The sequence below is a fragment of the Suncus etruscus genome, chromosome 8, assembly GCF_024139225.1.
Source record: "Suncus etruscus isolate mSunEtr1 chromosome 8, mSunEtr1.pri.cur, whole genome shotgun sequence".
Taxonomy (NCBI): Eukaryota; Metazoa; Chordata; class Mammalia; order Eulipotyphla; family Soricidae; genus Suncus; species Suncus etruscus.
Window position 1 is genome coordinate 12,663,842 of NC_064855.1, and position 15,438 is coordinate 12,679,279.

The following is a 15,438-nucleotide window of genomic DNA, read 5'->3' on the forward strand; positions in this document are numbered from 1 at the left end:
GATTCTGGATAGACTGGGAATCAAACAGAGACAGTGTTAACCTATAACAATGTCTATAACAAGTGTTTGACCCTTGCCAACATTATAGTTCCTCATTCTCTCCAGAACCTGGTTACACTTGGGTGGGTTCATTCTGTTTTATTCGAGCACAGAAGCTTATGGTTTAGTTGTCTGTGGCTGGCCGCCAGACAGTTGCCCCCCTTCCCCCTGTCTTGGGGGATTGGCAGGCCTTACACCCTTGTTCTCCTGTACTTGAAGGCGAAGGCCAAATTGGTCTTGAAAAAAAGTAATGAAAATGCTGGCATGTCGTTTGATCCTTCAGAATTCTTGGTTTCCCAGGTGGTACGTGCCAGGCCCTCTGATCTTTCTTCCCCTGTCATGCCCCCCGCCAGACTAGAGGGATGGGCCGCTCAGCTTGCAAGGGCAGCGCCGTCCCTGGCCACGCATGAGTGGCCACATCCCAGTCGCTGACCTTCCCACCAGCTGTCACTCCCCCTACCTGCTGCCAAGTGGCCCTGCCAAGTGATTTCCTGCCCTTGGAAACATCAAAGCTACACTCCCCCACTCCCCATTCTTCCCAGTGAACGCCCCACTGGTTGGTTTAAATAGAAGCAAGTGCTCAGTGGCCTCTGCAGTTTGCTGAGGGGGAGGTGATGGGGGGGGGGAGTTCAGGCCCACTGGAGGGGGGGTCTCGGTGGCCAGGGCAGGGAAGTAAAAGCTCAATCATCCAAGGTCGTGGCCAGACACAGTGGGGGTGTGTGTGTGGGGGCTCCTTAAACCATCTGGGACAAGATCAGTGGGGTTTGGAGTTGGTTCAACCGCCAGCAGCTTCATCTCTGAGTTTGAAGGGGCCCTGCTGCCCACACTTAGGAGTTTCCTCTTGGGTAATAGTCTGGGCACTGTTAGGAGAGTGTGACGGAGATAACAAAGCAGGCAGATCCTCCTGTGTGGCTGAAAAACTAACCAACCTAAACTAATACTTTAATGACCACTTTTCCCAACGCAAGAACAAATTCAGGAAAAAGAAAAGAAAAGAAAGGGAAGGAAAAAAATCAAACAGACCAGACTGAAGGGGGGAGCTCAGAAGAACCTTGTCTGGTCATTGAAAAGAAGAAAGAGCCGTCTGGAACTGGGCAATGGAGTCAGCATTACTTTGATCTGAAAAATAAGTTTCTTCTTCTTTTTTTTTTTTTTTTTTGTCAACCCCAGCTCCCTCTTCCTCCAGTGCCTTTATTTTCAGGCAGCAAGAGATGCTATTGAGCTTGATTAGGGAAGGCCCTTCCAGGCCAATGGGGCACCCCCAGAGAGAACTGAATGCCCGCTTTCATGGGAAGCACTGTTAATAGGCTCATGTTTGAAAAATATGCAATTAAAGGAAATACTATTACAAATGGCCTCTATTTGTTGCTTAAAAATAAAAGTGCTAAGGGAAGCAAGAGAGGTGTGTGGGCTTACTCTGTGCAGTGTAAACGGTGGCACACAGGAGGTCGGAACCCTACAAACCGCCCTGCGAGGTCTCTAGACAATCCTGGGAATGGAATGCTGGGGAGGGAGGAAGAATGGGAGAGACTAAGCACACCCCACCTGCTGCCTCTGGGAAAATGATGCCCTAAGATAGCCTCATTCACCAATGCCTGCAGCCACTTCCTTCATGTCAGTTTGAAAAGTGTCGTACTTCAGGATTCCATCCCTAAGACCCCTCACCTGAGGCTCTTGAGGACCTTTGTGCACTAACTGCTCTCAGGACATTTGTAGTGAAACATGGAGAATTGGCACTTTGATCTCACACTGGTCCCTGAATTTGCTTTGACATGGCTGCCTCCTGCCCCATCATGGTCCTCTGCATACTGCCACTTGCCTGCTAGTGGTGACCAGTCAGTTGGTCTCCTGTCAGTTGGGAGACACTCCAGCAAGGTTGAGAGGACTGTATCTTGGGTAGATAAAGACTTTGTCTTTTCCCAAATAGCAAAAATCCCTCTGGCTGTTCCTTTGTTTGCTTGTTTGGTTTTGATTTGAGGCCACATCAATCAGTGCTCAGGGGTTACTCCTGGCTCTATGCTCAGAAATTACTTCTGACATTCTGGAGGGAATCCTATGAGATGCTGGGGATTGAACTGGGATTGACTGTATGCAAGTCAAACATCCTCTTCCCTGTACTATTGCTCCAGTCCCTCTGGCTATTTTTTTAGAGTTTTTCAAAATGCCTATTGGCATTGTGACAGCTGCCCATTCCTTGGCCTTTCTGGCTGTGTTGAATACTTTTCTTACCGACATGCAGTGGCTTCTTGGAGGTCATTGTTTGTATGTTCATGCTCCAAGACCAGAACATTATTGGAGATAGCTCAGTGGAGAAAAGCCTGAAATGAAAGAGTTTTCCTGAGACTGGGATTTTTATTAGGAAGAACCAGCCCACACCTTGAGGTGGAAAACAAGTGGTCTAAACACCAATCCAAGGTGCTACATTCAAAGATGTTTCCAACCAATGAATAGAAAGGCAGATGAGGCATTAAATTGTGCATTTAAGCTGACCTTGGAAAAGTATAGCAATAATGGACTCATTAAACTGCTTGTGTCTCTCTGCCAAGCTTGTTTTACATACAGCTTTTGAGTCAACAAGATGATTACTATTTTCCTCTTTATGTCTATTCTTCATATAAGCTTTGTTCAAGTCCTGATGAAGACCCTCCATCAAGAATAGAAGTAGTTCATGTGAATCTTGTTGACTGTCTCCTACAAATTGATCATTTATTTTTCCAATGGTAATCTTAAAGTCTTTTGGCTTGATATACCTGTGTTGTCCTGCCCACAAGGATTTTATAATATTACCAAACTCTCTGCCACTTTGCTTTTATGTCCCAACAGAATTGACCTGTTAATGTCCTTCTTATACTGATTCTGGTAAAAGTAATCAGTCAAACTGGGAATATTATACAGGCATTGTAGCACTGAGTTCATGGAACAAGCGTTTCCTAAATTATAAAGTCCGGTGATAGCAGGATCAATTCCCTCACCTACAGAATCAAGATTCTGAAATTGGTCCTTTCCACTCCCAATAGTTTCTGCCTCATTATGTGGTGTCAATTTATTGTCCCAGTTACCTATAGACGTCACAGTTTGTTTCCTGCTCTCTACCTTTTGAGTAATCTATGTTGGTTCTGAGGGAATGTTTGCAGTACCTGTAGATGTCTAAGTTTGTTTCCTGCTCTCAACCCTTTGAGAATCTATGTAGGTTCTGAGGGGGTGTTTGTAGTCTTATCATGCACTGTGTCTGAGTTTTTTCATTTGTGAGAATCTTGCTTCTGACAAGGCTAGTGGGGTCCAGAGTTTCTTGGTAGGGTTGCCATTTGTAGAAACATAAACATTTTTCTCAAATGAGATTACCAGCAATCCATTCATTATTCATTTTTACCCAAATAGGTGAATTAATTGGTTTTGTACCTGAACATCTTTTTTAAAGTGTCTTTTTACAGCTGTACACGGCTCTTCTTGGGGTAAATATAAGAAGTTTAGTGAAAATAATATTAAGGATAAAATGTCCATAGGTGCCGTGCCTCTTTTTCTACACTTAAATAATTGAGTTTTGAGGGTTCTGTGAGCTCTTTTAACTATGGCTCATCCCTATATATTATAGGGGATTTCAGTGATATGTTTGGTTTGCCAGTTTTTGCAAAATGTTTGAAAAATTTACTGGTGTAGGCAGGGCCATTGCTCATATTTATGAACTGGGGATGCCCATAACAGAAAAACATTGTAGCATGAAGGTGCAGGCATCTTCAGCTCGTTCAGAAGCCATTGTAACTCCCCCTATGAAATGGGAATATGTATCCACCATTATAAGGAGATAGGCTTTCTTTTTTTTTTTTTTTTTTTTTGGTTTTTCAGGCCACACCCGTTTGATGCTCAGGGGTTACTCCTGGCTAAGTGCTCAGAAATTGCCCCTGGCTTAGGGGGACCATATGGGACGCCGGGGGATCGAACCGCGGTCCTGATCCTTGGCTAGCGCTTGCAAGGCACTTACCTTACCTCTAGCGCCACCTCGCCGGCCCCGAGATAGGCTTTCTTATGAAAGATGTCAACATGTATAATATCCACTTGCCATAATTTATTAGTCTGTAACCCTCAGTGGTTTGCATCAGCTACATGTGTTCTTTTATTCAAGACTGTGCAAATGGTACACTTGTCCACTGTTTGGCTTGCCTCCATGGAATATGATAGTTCACATGCAAGTGATGGGCACTGCATGTTCTTCTGCAGGTGACTTAAATATTGGCATGGTCAGACGATCAGCAGTTTTGTTCCCTTTAGTCATCAGTCCTGGGAGGCCAGAGTGGACTCTTATGTGAGTGATAATAATTGATTCAGAACATTTCTGCAGAAGCACTTGTAATTGCTGCAACAAATCTTGAACAACTTGATTATGAGCACATAAAGAGGTGGCTACTGGGGCCGGGAAGGCGGTGCTAGAGATAAGGTGTCTACCTTGCAAGCGCTAGCTTAGGACGAACCATGGTTCGATTCCCCGGTGTCCCATATGGTCCCCACAAGCCAGGGGCGATTTCTGAGCGCATAGCCAGGAGTAACCTCTGAGCGTCAAATGGGTGTGCCCCCCCCCAAAAGGTGACTACTATGCCTGGGAACAGTCCTACTATATAAGTTGAATTGCTTACTATGTTGTATGGCTCTGAAACGTGTGATTGTAATGTAAAAGGGCAAGTTTCACTTGTTGAGCAGACTTGTAATTAATATGTACTGTTGTGGTCTGTGAAGGTACTGCCTTTTGCTGATGATGACCTATCAATGTAAAACACAGGGGAGTCAGGTATAGGGGAGGAGCGAATAGTAGAGGAAATCACAGAATGTGTCCTTTTGAAGAAGTCCAAGGCTTTTCCTGCAGGATAATGGGAGGAAACATCTTCTGAAAAAAATCAGGTAAGGCTTGTTGAAGGGGCTCACTGAGAGCCCCTTTTTCTTTTTTAGGGAATGAGCAGCACTATTATTTCAGGATCAAAACCTAACAGGGAAACTGCTCTGAGCCTTGCTTTGACAATAAGAGAGGCAATCAATTACAAATAAGGCACAAATATGCAAGGTTGATTGCTGTGTAAATAAACCCATTCTAGCGGTCTAGACAGCTGAGCAATGGCACCCATAAGAAAATGAGGGGTTGAAAAAAATGAAAAGCCACATGTTTTCTCTAGATATGAATCTGGAAAGATAGTACTTTTGGAGCCAGTCCATGAAAAAAAATTCCTGTTGGACCTTTTAAGTTAAACACCTGGGGCTATTTAATTACAGATTTCCTTCCAAAGTACAAAATAAGTTGAGGGATGGATGCAATTTATATCACTTAAGCGTTTTTAAAAGTCATTAAGGGTCCTTAGATTTTTCTCATAAATAGAAATCAGTTGGGGAGACATGCTCTAATACAAAGCCCAAATATTAAAATAGAGGCAAACTCTGGATATTTTTCTGTAGCTATTGTTAAACCAGCAACCTGCAAGAAGCTGACAACAAATTCATAAATACATTGCAATTCTCTGTGACTTCTACTGGCCATAAGAATGTCATCTATGTAATGAATCAAATATGACTGGGGAAACTTTTTGCTAGCTGGGCATAAAATTGCATCAACAAATATTGACACGTGGTAGGTGAATTAGCCATAATCTGAGGCAAAACATCCATTGAAATTGCTGCATAGGGACCCTATTATTGAGAGAAAGAACAAAAAAAAAAAAAAGGGCAAAACTCTTTCTGACTTTTAAGTGAATGGAGTTAAGTCAATAACTATCAAAAGCCAGTCTTTTGGGATGGCTACTGGTGAAAGTAAGCCATTCTGTAACCTACTCATAGAAACCATGGATGCATTAACAGTTCTTAAATCAGATTAAAGTCTCCAACTAGCTGATTGCTTTTCTTTGTTTTGTTTATTTTGGTTGTCTGGGGGGGTGGAGTCACACCCAGCAGCACTCAGGGGTTACTCCTGGTTCTGTGCTCAGAAATTGCCCCTTGCTCAGGGGACCATATGAGATGCTGGGAATCGAACCGCCATCTGTCATGAAAGGCAAACACCCTACTGCTATGCTATCTCTCTAACCCCTACCTGATAACTTTTTTTTATTACAAATATAGGTGGGTTTCATTCAGAAAAGGAGGTATCATTGTGTCCCAGTTTCAGCTGTTTGTTTACTAAGTTTCTAAGCCCCTCTAGTTTTGTGCTGTTGATGGGCCACTGGAGAGTCCATATTGGACCATTGGGCTTCCAATTGATTGGGATGATTTTAGGAATGTTTAAAATCATCCAAGGATGATTTTAGGAAGAAGCAATTTAACACTCAAAGAAATTGTAATTCACCTGGGAATTATAGATTCTGACCACATTGGAAAAATAATAGTTCTTTTTTTCCTGTGCCCACACCTCCTCTTCCCAAGACCAGAACATTAGAGAGACATAGGTCTGGAAGCAAACACCAATGCAAGAAGTAATTCACACACACCGAAGTGGGTGAGATGGGCTCAGGAATTCCAACATGCAAGTCTTCTGCTCCTAAGAAGCAGAATGCTCACCAGAGGAAATCCTTAAACAAAAGAGAAAGCTTTTCTGAGATCTGGGATTTTTATTAGGAAGAACCAAACCATACCCTGGGGTGAAGAACAAGCATCTAAATATCATTCTAAGAAACTACATTCAAAGATGTTTCCAACCAATGAGTATCAAGGCATATACTGTGTAGGGTGGCACCTGATTAATCCAACATATGTTCTGCTCTCCTGGGGTGTGTGGAGAGTGTGAAGGCTTCACAGACTCATGACTGTTTTTAGGCATTGGACTCTTCATTCCATGCAGATGGACCAGGGATCTGTAAGCTCCTAAATTGTGTACAAATCCACCTCAAGTGCAGATGGTTTTCAATTAGATTGGTTTACTTAGCTGTCCAGTGGTCAGGGCACAATGGTTGGCAGGAAATTCTGGATTTTCATGCTGGCTCAGTGCACCCTGGGAATGGGACAAGAGGCAAAAAAAAATCACTTTACTGCTGTGGCTAGCTTTGGTCCGGTCGCATTTGGTCCAGTTGAACTTCTTAGTGTTCCCTCTAAAAGAGTAGATGCCCAGATGGTAAAATATGAAGAAATGAGAGATCACACAAAGCTATATGGGAGAACAGTGTTCTGATATTTAATGTAAAAATCAGGGATATAGATGGGGGATTTTGCCAGTCAATTTTTTCCTATGGTATGAAAAGAATGCTCATATTTGTTTCTGTGCAAAGTACAAATATCTTTCTAGTTAACAGAAGCATTACCAGTATACATTGTTTGATTTACAGAATAATTCTGTAGGTGGTGCAGACCTATGTGAAGCCTCATCCCCCACCCTTTCTCCTTGGGTAACTTGACCTTACCTGCAAGACCCCGCCCATTCCTGGGAGGGGTCTTGGAAAAGGTAGATAAGGCCTTTGACCCAGGGGATTAGCTCACTGCTCTCTTTTGGTCTTTGGCCAGCATGAAGGTCAAAGGGAAGATGGCTGAAAGGAGTTAAGATGCAGGGCTAGCTAAGAATGGCTGTGCTTAAAAGGTTATGATAGAAGCCACTCATGTGGTGGATAGGGTATGAATAAAGTTGATGCTTCCTGATGCCTGTCTCTGGATGAGTCTGATTCCGCCATCCACCTAAACCTGGGACCCACCAGCTGAATGGGGGTTGTGGAGCCACGTGGCCTGGGATGGCAGGGAAAAATCCCTCCATCCATCCTTCACTATCCAGATCCATCATTAATTATTTAACACTACACTTATGAACAGATATATTTCAAGTAAGAATCCAGAGTTAAAAAGAGAAGGTTAATTTTAACATCTCAAAGCAGTTCCTGTCTGACTAGTCTCTGATATAAATTAGGGAATTTAGCAAGAAGCTGGGTTTCCCTATCGGACTTCCTATTTCTGAGGGGAGAGGTTTTGTGTGTGTGTGTGTGTGTGTGTGTGTGTGTGTGTGTGTGTGTGTGTGTGTGTGTGTGTGAGGGGAAAGTGAAGGAGATAAGAAATATCTAAAAGGGATACAAATTTTATACCTGGTAAAAGTTCAACAGCCCAATGCTACATCCTGGCCAAACTTTTTAGATGTTAATTCTGAGGTAAAAATTCGTTAACAAGTGCTCAAGGTCCTTTAGAGATGTCCCAAAAGCAGACCTGCAAGGGTATTTTAAAGACAAAGAGGAAAGAAGTTGTTTTTTAAGTGTCTTTTGGTGCAGAGATTTCCAGGTAAAGAGAACTTTAATCAAGGCCATATTTGCCTATAAAACTCCTTTATGCCTTTTCAAATGTCTATCCCAGCATAATTTGTCAACTTGCTTCTGTCAGACTGTAGAAAGGCATTTCAAGGGTATTGACTTTCTTATTTTTATTAATGAATGCCCCTGTCTCTGAAGGACAATCAGAAGGAGACTTGAAAGAAGGAAATCAAATGACTAGAAATCAACCTCAAAATATAAAAAAGAAAAAAAGTAATCTACCATACAGGCAGCCTCTGGGCTTGAGAAATGGCAGGTTCGATGCAGCTCCCAGTATTTGATGTCTTGTGATCTCATGGGGCAAGGAATGCTGCTGAGCAGAGATGAGTGTGGTGGACTTGGCTCCATAAAGTGTGGGTTGGCAGTAATGGTTGTCACCTCCCCTACTGGCACAGGATGTTTTCTTGCCACCAGCTGGGACCTTTGTAAGGCAAGAGTTGGGCAGCTGCTAGAGGTGTAAATACTTCCCCAGGGGCTCCATGAGCCTCTGAGTGCTTCTTCTAACCTAGAAGAAGAGCAGGTCCTGTGTTTGGAATGTCTCCTTTGGAAACTGCAGAAGCTCTTCTATATAGTCTGCTTTCTCAAATTTATGTAGGATGAATTTCTTTGGTTGCATCTGGAAGCAGCTGTGATTAAAGCCTGCAGCCTGTGCAATTTTAGCCTCTGTGGACTCTGGGATGTAAGTGCCTCTACTTTATCTGTGGCAAACCATATAGCATTGGCTACACTGGAGGATTATTGAGGCACATAAATAAATATCTAATGGAACTACCAGACGTAGTTTAGAGGCAAATTAAACCAGTGAAACCAACAATGGAGCTGGCGCTGGTTGCTGATATGGCATCACCGGGCCATCTGTTTCAGTGGCAAAGTTGGGGATGTCTTTCCTATTTTTTTTTTTATAATTCTTGGATGTATCTTAGAAACATATGGTGCAAAGTGATAGAAGGATAAGCTGTTGTGATGGAAAAGAATATCAGAGTAACAAAAGGCATTGGGATCTTGATATAAAGCAATAGGATATTTATAAACCATTCCTGAAGGAGACTGCACCAACTCACACTCTAAGTACACAAAAGCCTCCATTGCTATCATCACAGGAAAGACCTGAGAAATGTCATGTACACTGTACTCCGTTGGCTGTTCAGTTTGTGCAGATTTTTTGATTCCATCCAAAAATAAATTTTGTAGTTTCAAAATACAACCCTTTCATTTGTAAGAGAAAAGAAAGCCTGATTTTAATAAGGGCAAGCTTCAAGGCTTGGTGTCTATACACCTAGCCACACCTCGAGGAGCATGTTAGCACTGATCTCAGGTTTTGTTACATCATCTGTGCTAATTCTTCACAAACTTCCCTACCTCACACAGTCTCTTCCAGTTGACAAAACTCTATGACATCTTAAGGGATTTAGGATTGTTTGAAAGCTTCCACTCCAAAAGATGGTATGTAAGTGTACAATTCTGTGAAAAGGCAAAATTACTCATTACAATTAGAAATGCTTTTTTCAGCCAAGATCGCGATTTACAGATGACTGGCTGCTAGAACCATGACCAGACTGTATATATCTTGGGACCAATAAAAAAGCCCTAGTCTAGGGTTTGAACTACGACCTGCACAACAACCATGATCCCCAGTTCCAAAGGTCTGGCAGAGACAACTGTAACGGACTTCTGGAAACACAAAGAAAGACGCTATCCTAGGTGCCATCCTAGGTTTAGGGCTAAGACCAAGACCACCAACCACAGAAGATGGACTAAAATGACACTGAGGGAACAGAACTTCTAGAACCACAAAGACTGACTTCATCATAAGTCCCACCCCTGGAACTGTGCAGATACTGAGATCTCTAGATACAAAGGTCTGATTGTATCACCCAGGATGGAGCAGAAGTCTTCCAAACACCACAAAAGCACCACCAGGAGAGTAAATGATCCTGAACAGAGTCTATAGTTGATCCCATGACAATATACTCCAGGGGCGGAGAAACCCCATATCTCTTAGGCCAAGAGAATCCCTTTTCGAATGACCCCAATATTTACTGTGCCAGGGCAGGAGGGAAGAAAAAGCAAAAAGCACAAAACATTGTTTATTTTTTATATATTATTTTTTTATTTTCATGTACTATTATTATTATTTTTATTTACCTATCTATTTTTGGTCGATTTCTTTGTTTTGGTGTGGTTATTGAAGTTGTTTCCCACACTTATACTTACCTTTTTTCTCTTCTTTTCTTTTCTTTCTTTATGTGCTCTGCCATGTTTCTTATCTCAAGACCATGGTGGTTTTTTATTGTTTTGTTTTGTTTTTGTGGTGCTTATCGTTATTGTTGGAGTCCTCACTGGATATTTGACACTTATTTTTGTAGTGGTGGAGTGTTTCACCTTCTTTTTCTCCTTCGTCTCTCAAACTGATGAAGAGAGCCTCTAGAAGAATTCTGCTTATTTTCGGCATATTAGACTTTTACCCCAATTTATTACTTTTCTCTTCTTCAAACAAAAACACGTAACTTGAACTAGCTAGTCCTGCTTCCCAGTTAGAGGGGGAAATAAGGGAGGCACCAGGACCAAACAGGTGCAAGACTACTAAGTAGTAGGCTAGGTACAGAGGGGACCACATATTCTAGCAGCCCTGGGGGTGAGGGAAGAGGATATGGGAGGTAGGACAAAAACGGAGGTGTACGGAGGACAAAATGGTGATGGGAATTCCCCCTGATTTTATGTAAATATATACCTAAAATATTATTGTCAAAAATATGTAAGCCACTATGATCAAAATAAAAATTATATTAAAAAATGCTTTTTTCTACCTACAAGGTATCAAAAGGTAGTTTATCCCTCTCTCCCACTGGAGAAATATTTGGTAAAATCAGCTAAATAGCTTGAATATGTTTACATTCATTTGCAGTTATTTTCAAGGTCACAATCAATTACACACGAACAGATTTGACATCTATTAATGCTCTCATTTTAATTTACTCAATTGCCTGTCTCCAGCTATCTCTATCCCCCCATGTTACCTCCTTCTTTTTGTATTTTTATTTAAACAAATTTATTACATACATGATTGTTTTGGGTTTCAGTCATGTAAAGAACACCACCCATCACCAGTGCAGCATTTCCATCACCAATGTCCCAAATCTCCCTCCTCCCCACCCAACCCCCGCCTGTACTCTAGACAGGCTTTCTATTTCCCTCATACATTCTCATTATTATGATAGTTCGAAACTTAGTTATTTCTCTAACTAAACTCATCCCTGTTTGTGGTGAGCTTCATGAGGTGAGCTGTAACTTCCAGCTCTTTTCTCTTTTGTATCTGAAAGTTATTATTGCAAGAATGTCTTTCATTTTTCTTAAAACCCATAGATAAGTGAGACCATTCTGTGTCTTTCTCTCTCTCTGACTTATTTCACTCAGCATAATAGATTCCATGTACATCCATGTATAGGAAAATTTCGTGACTTCATCTCTCCTGACAGCTGCATAAGATTCCATTCTGCCTTATTAGTATTGGTGTATAGAAAGGCCATTGATTTTTGTGTGTTAATTTTGTAGCCTGCCACCTTGCTATATGAGTCTATTGTTTCTAGAAGCTTTTTGGTAGAGTCTTTGGGGTTCTCTAAGTAGAGTATCATGTCATCTTCTCGGCCTTTTGGCTAAGATCAAGTGTAGTATCTGTTCTTATCAGTTTCTATACACCAATACTAATAAGGAAGAAATGGACATTAAGAAAACAACCCCATTCACTATAGTGTCACACAAACTCAAATATCTTGGAATCAACTTGACTAAAAATGTGAAGGACCTATACAAAGAAAACTATAAAACTCTGCTCCAAGAAATAAGAGAGGACACGTGGAAATGGAAGCACATACCCTGCTCACGGATTGGCAGGATTAACATCATTAAAATGGCAATACTCCCCAAAGCACTGTACAGATTTAATGCAATTCCCCTAAAGATACCCATGACATTCTTCAAAGAAGTGGATCAGGCACTTTTGAAATTTATTTGGAACAATAAACACCCTCGAATAGCTAAAGCAATCATTGGGAAAAAGAATATGGGAGGAATTACTTTCCCCAACTTTAAACTTTACTACAAAGCAATAGTTATCAAAACAGCATGGTATTGGAATAAGGACAGGTCCTCAGATCAGTGGAATAAGCTTGAATACTCAGAGAATGTTCCCCAGACATACAATCACCTAAGTTTTGATAAAGGAGCAAAAAATCCTAAATGGAACAAAGAAAGCCTCTTCAACAAGTGGTGTTGACACAACTGGCTAGCCACTTGCAAAAAATTGAACTTAGACCCCCAGCTAACATCATGTACGAAGGTAAAATCCAAATGGATTAAAGACCTTGATATCAGACCCAAAACCATAAGATATATAGAACAACACGTAGGTAAAACACTCCAGGACATTGAGGCTAAAGGCATCTTCAAGGAAGAAACTGCACTCTCCAAGCAAGTGAAAGCAGAAATTAACAGATGGGAATATATTAAGCTGAGAAGCTTCTGCACCTCAAAGGAAATAGTGTCCAAGATACAAGAGCCACCCACTGAGTGGGAGAAACTATTCACCCAATACCCATCAGATAAGGGGCTAATCTCCAAAATATACAAGGCACTGACAGAACTTTACCAAAAAAAAAAAACAAACAAAAAAAAAAAACACCATCTAATCCCATCAAAAAATGGGGAGAAGAAATGGACAGACACTTTGACAAAGAAGAAATACAAATGGCCAAAAGACACATGAAAAAATGCTCCACATCACTAATCATCAGGGAGATGCAAATCAAAACAACGATGAGATACCACCTCACACCACAGAGAATGGCACACATCACAAAGAAAGAGAATAAACAGTGTTGGCAGGGATGTGGGGAGAAAGGAACTCTTATCCACTGCTGGTGGGAATGCCGTCTAGTTCAACCTTTATGGAAAGCGATATGGAGATTCCTCCAAAAACTGGAAATCGAGCTCCCATACGATCCAGCTATACCACTCCTAGGAATATACCCTAGGAACACAAAAATACAATACAAAAACCCCTTCCTTACACCTATATTCATTGCAGCACTATTTACCATAGCAAGACTCTGGAAACAACCAAGATGCCCTTCAACAGACGAATGGCTAAAGAAACTGTGGTACATATACACAATGGAATATTATGCAGCTGTCAGGAGAGATGAAGTCATGAAATTTTCCTATACATGGATGTACACGGAATCTATTATGCTGAGTGAAATAAGTCAGAGAGAGAGAGAAAAACGCAGAATGGTCTCACTCATCTATGGGTTTTAAGAAAAATGAAAGACATTCTTGCAATAATAATTTTCAGACAAAAAAGAGAAAAGAGCTGGAAATTCCAGCTCACCTCAGGAAGCTCACCACAAAGAGTGATGAGTTTAGTTAGATAAATAACTACATTTTGAACTGTCCTAATAATGAGAATGTATGAGGGAAATTGAGAGCCTGTTTAGAGTACAGGCGGGGGGTCGGATGGGGAGGAGGGAGACTTGGGACATTGGTGATGGGAATGTTGCACTGGTAATGGGTCGTGTTCTTTATATGACTGAAACCCAAACACAATCATGTATGTAATCAAGGTGTTTAAATTAAAAAAATTAAAAAAAAAGATTCCATTCTGTATATGTACCACAGTTTCTTTACTCATTCGTCTGTTGAAGGGTATCTTGGCTGTTTCCAGAGTCTTGTTATGGTAAATAGCGCTGCAATGAATATAGGTGTAAGGAAGGGATTTTTGTATTGTATTTTTGTGTTCCTAGGGTACATTCCTAGGAGTGGTATAGCTGGGTCATATGGGGGCTCGATTTCCAGTTTTTGGAGGAATCTCCATATTGCTTTCCATAAAGGTTGAACTAGATGGCATTCCCACCAGCAGTTGATAAGAGTTCCTTTCTCTCCGCATCCCCGCCAACACTGCTTGTTCTCATTCTTTGTGATGTGTGCCAATCTCTGGGGTGTGAGGGGGTACCTCATAGTTGTTTTGATTTGCATCTTGCTGATGATTAGTGATATGGAGCATTTTTTCATGTGTCTTTTGGCCATTTGTATTTCTTCTTTGTCAAAGTGTCTGTCCATTTCTTCTCCCCATTTTTTGATGGGATTAGATGTTTTTTTTTTTCCTTGTAAAGTTCTGTCAGTGCCTTGTATATTTTGGAGATTAGCCCCTTATCTGATGGGTATTGGGTGAATAGTTTCTCCCACTCAGTGGGGGGCTCTTGTATCCTGGGTGCTATTTCTTTTGAGGTGCAGAAGCTTCTCAGCTTAATATATTCCAATCTGTTAATCTCTGCTTTCACTTGCTTGGAGAGTGCAGTTTCCTCTTTGAAGATGCCTTTAGTCTCAATGTCTTGGAGAGTTTTACCTACGTGTTGTTCTATGTAACTTATGGTTTCAGGTTTGATATTGAGGTCTTTCATCCACTTGGATTTAACCTTCGTACATGATGTTAGCTGGGGGTCTAAATTCAATATTTTGCAAGTGGCTAGCCAGTTGTGTCAACACCACTTGTTGAAGAGGCTTTCTTTGCTCCATTTAGGATGTCTTCCTCCTTTATCAAAACTTAGGTGATTGTATGTCTGGGGAACATTCTCTGAGTATTCAAGCCTATTTCACTGATCTGAAGGCCTGTCTTTATTCCAATACCATGCTGTTTTGATAACTATTGCTTTGTAGTAAAGTTTAAAGTTGGGGAAAGTAATTCCTCCCATATTCTTTTTCTCAATGATTGCTTTAGCTATTCTAGGGTCTTTATTGTTCCATATGAATTTCAAAAGTGCCTGATCCACTTCTTTGAAGAATGTCATGGGTATCTTTAGAGGGATCATATTAAATCTGTACAATGCTTTGGGTAGTATTGCCATTTTAATGATGTTAATCCTGCCAATCCATGAGCAGGGTATGCGTTTCCATTTCCAGGTGTCCTCTCTTATTTCTTGGAGCAGAGTTTTATAGTTTTCTTTGTATAGGTCCTTCACATTTTTAGTCAAGTTGATTCCAAGATATTTGAGTTTGTGTGGCACTATTGTGAATGGGGTTGTTTTCTTTTTCTTTTTCTTTTTTTTGGGGGGGGAGGGCACATCCGGCATTGCTCAGGGGTTACTCCTGGCTGTCT

The 15,438-nt window shown here is 41.2% G+C and overlaps 1 pseudogene; it reads left to right on the forward strand.

The window, feature by feature from the left end:
* The first annotated feature begins 11,921 nt into the window (after nucleotides 1–11,921).
* On the forward strand, nucleotides 11,922–12,028 carry LOC126016820 (uncharacterized; annotated as a pseudogene).
* The last annotated feature ends 3,410 nt before the right edge of the window (nucleotides 12,029–15,438 follow it).